The sequence below is a fragment of the Bidens hawaiensis genome, unplaced genomic scaffold, assembly GCF_021521415.1.
Source record: "Bidens hawaiensis isolate Kalapana, Puna unplaced genomic scaffold, B.hawaiensis_p1.1 tig00037688_1, whole genome shotgun sequence".
Classification (NCBI taxonomy): Eukaryota; Viridiplantae; Streptophyta; class Magnoliopsida; order Asterales; family Asteraceae; genus Bidens; species Bidens hawaiensis.
This window is the reverse complement of record NW_027496595.1, coordinates 176184-179980: the sequence shown is the minus strand read 5'-3', so window position 1 is coordinate 179980 and position 3797 is coordinate 176184.

The following is a 3797-nucleotide window of genomic DNA, read 5'->3' as shown; positions in this document are numbered from 1 at the left end:
CTCTTCCGCATTAAATTCACCGCATTAATTGCGATTAGTATATAAAGGGGGAGAGGGTCCTTTGTAATCCACACTTTCACTTTTCTCTTCATCTTCAAAACGATTTCCAGCGAATACTCACCTTTTCAGTCGAGCATTCTCTTGAAATCGTTCTCTTTTTCTCACCTGCAAGATGTCTTCTGCTCACGATCTTGAGGCTACAGCCCAGGAGGCTGGGGTGTACGCCGAACAACCGTCATCCACGTCCGACAAGGATGACAAGAGTACTGCTGGCGAGTGCCAGTGTGCTCTGCCTGTCGATCTATATCAGTACATCGTCAGGAAGTTCATGCTCGAGTCTCTCGAGCCTGAGTTTCCTGAACCTCATCAGACGGTGTATGATGCCCCCAGAGGCAAGATCAGGGTATATGCCGCATTCTTTGTCTATGGGAATCTTAGGTTCCCTTTGACAAAGTTTGTGTACCGTGTCCTAGAGAGGCACGGTGTACACCTGACCGAGGTGCACCCGATGGCGATCGCGAAGATTCGCCACTTCGAGTGGGTGTGCCGGATTCTGGGCGTTGAGCCCTTCGTCGACCGCCTGATGACCTTCTACTCTTGGAGGTGCATCCAGGGGTGGTATACTCTGATAACCCGGATCAAGGGTTTGAAGATTTGCGCAACCGAGCGCAGTCTTCGTTCATGGAAGCGTGAGTTCTTTTTTATCTCCGCTCGCGCCATCCCCCTTGCCATGAAGTTCAAGAATGGGCAAGCACTCCCCAGCCTTCACGCCTCCAACTACCAGGAGGCGGAATGGTTCTCAAAGATATCCCGAGTCCAATCTCCGGTTTACCGCTTTGCGGAGTCCGGGATGGTGATGCTCGGGATGAGCCGGGTGTGGAAGGATGCGGATGCGCAAAAGATCCCGATCGTCCTTGAATACGGTTTGAACTCTGTCCCTTACGGTACGCTCTGTCTTCTTTGTTTATATAGGTTTGTCTTCTAACTGTTTTTCTTTTATTTCAGAGGGGAACGACTTGCAGTCTCTCCTGTATCCGCGGGAGGCTGATAGTCCCGCTCGGATGGGTACTCGTGCTCTAGATGAGGACGAGTTGCCCATCCTTGAACAGACGGCGGATCGGTTCGTGGAGGTCTACCCGCCAGGCCACGAGATCCTGAGCGCCAGGCGGCCAGGTAAGGCGTTATTCAACCCTCGACCCCTCAATGTTGAAACCTCTGCTGGAATTCCTCTAATCTTGTGTTCTGATGAGGAATCCGCAGATGGTCCTTCGTTGGTGCGGAAGAAGAAGGCTGCCGGCGAGAAGGGGAAGGCGAAGGTGGCCTCTACTGCCAATCCGGTGCCTCGGTCTGATTCAGAGACCGAGAGCGAGGAGGTGGCGGGGAACCCCGGTGGTGATAAAACCACTGCTCCGGAGGCTGCGACGACTGTCACCTCCGGAGAGCCCAGGATGACAACGGTGAGCGGCGTGAAGAGGCCGGCTCCATCGGGTTCATCCCCGCCTGTCCGCACTTTTAGGCTCAAGAGAACCCGTAAGTACAAACTTTATTTTTAACTTCATAGCATTCCATCATTAATACTTATCTTCTTTGTGCAGGCGTGGATGCTACCGCCTTCCAGGGTGAAGCGGGGAGGAGTACCTCCGGACCCATGACGGTAGGCTTGGTCAGCCTTCCTGAGGCGACGACCCAGGCGGCTGCGCCTGCTTCCGCTGGTTCAGTTGCTCACTCCGTTGAGCCAACTGTTCCAGCTGTGATGACATCACCGCCGGCTGTCAGTGCCATATTTACCGCATCTTTCACTGAGCCGGCGGTTACTTTTTCTGCGGACTCCGCAGCGGCGACCACGGTTGTGAGTTCACCTACAGTGAGTTCACCTCCGTTGGTTTCTACTACCGCGGCGGCCTTCACCATGCCTCCTCCGTCATCGGCAACAACGGCCGATCCTTCAGGTATGCATGGGACTTCTCGCCAACCTCTGCCTCCTTCCCATCTACCTAACCTCTTGGACGGATTTCCCTTGGGTTCAGGTGATGGGTTTGGCGGCTATCGGCCTGTTGTTGACCCTACAGGTGCGTAGGGTTCTTTTGGCCTCCTTTTTTTTTTTTAACTGCTTTTTGTTTTTTGCAGTGTCGGATTCCAATGAAGTGTATGTTCCACGATGGAACATCCGCCGAGGAACAACCCTTCGCACACCTGTGGAGTGCGTGGAGTGGGCTCGTCACGCAGCTCCCAGTGGTGCGTTGGGGGAAGCCATGGCTAGCTACCAGGAGGGTAGGCTAACCAATGAGCTTCGGGTTCTCCTGGCCCGGATGCAGCCGCGCGTCGAGCTGCTTTGTCGTGAAAACGACAAGTTAAAAGCAGCTCGTATCCAAGAAGTAGCTCAGGCGCGGGCTGTCCGGGAGGAGAATAGGAGGCTCTCCGCGGCTGCTGCGGAGAAGGAGAAGGCGTTCAAGGCCCTTGAAGTTGAAGTTCAGGCCCGTCTCGAGGCCCGTTCCAAGGCTGCCCAAGCTGTTAACGAACAGCTTCGGCTGGCTAAGGAAACTGCTCGGAACGCAACTGAAAGGGCCACCAAGGCTGAAGCTGTTGCTGAGCCCCTACGCCTCGAGAATGAGGAACTTAAAGCTAAACTAGAGGCGCTCCAACAGGCTCATGATGCCTTGGCGATGGAAGACGCGAAGAAGCTCCAAGAGATCCTGGACCAGAGGGGGGTGCTTGACCAGACTGAGCGGAAGCTAAAGGGCGTTGAAGAGGCTGCGGCTAAAGAAGTGTTGCTTGCCAACCTCAACCAAAGTGAAGCCGAACGCGCCCGTAACCAAGCTCAAGCCGCCCTCCAAGAAGCTCTGGTTGCCAAGGAATGGCTTCTTCGAGAAGCGTTGTCTCAGGTAAGTTTTTCATAATGTCTTTACGCTTCTTTGTGAATAGGAAAGGTTTTGATGTATTTTCCTTTTTTGTAGGTTGTGCATCGGGTCTTCACAGAGACGTCTTATGACGATGCTATGAGCGCAGCCCTCAACGCTTCTCATGAGGATGGGGAAAAGGCCGGCTTCCTGCTTGGTCTAGGGTTTGTTGAGAAAAGCATCCCGCCTTCCAACTTCCCTTTGTATGATGTGGATACTGAAGCTGTTTATGACCAAGCAGTGAATCAGTATGCCGCCTTCCCGCATCCGGTGGTGGAGAAGGTAAACGAAGTCGCTGCTGCTGATGATGGGCTAGCTATCCTTAAAGCTTTCCTTGAACCGCCACGCTCTACTGATGGTGTGGGTCCAAGTGGAAGTGGTCCTGAAGCATGATCCTGAAGATCCCTTTCCACCATTAGCGTAGATTTTTGTTTTTGTATAGCTTTTTTTTGTATGCGGGTATGCACCCAGCAATCTTTGTAATATTTGAATTTTGATGAAATAAAGATTGTGTTAATTCCTTGCCTTGTTTATTTTACGCATGTTTTGATTTAACTTAGCAATTTCTTTAGTACTTAGATAAGTTAAACTTTTTAACGTGGCAAATTATAAGTTTGTTTCACTTCCTCTTTCATGATTGTGCGGGTATGACCGTCACTTACACTTAGTAGGATGGATTAACTTTACTTATATCTGACCTGCGTGGAAGTTTTCCTCATCTCTTCCTTTGAAATTTTCTAAGTGTTTAGAATAAGTTAACCTTTGAACGTGGTAGATAATAGGTTGAAGTTTTGCCTCCTTTTTCGTGATTGTGCGGGTAAGACCGTCACTTGCACTTAGTAGGATGGCTAAACTTTGCCTACATCTGACCTGCGTGGAGGTTTTCCTTAAAACTTGAAA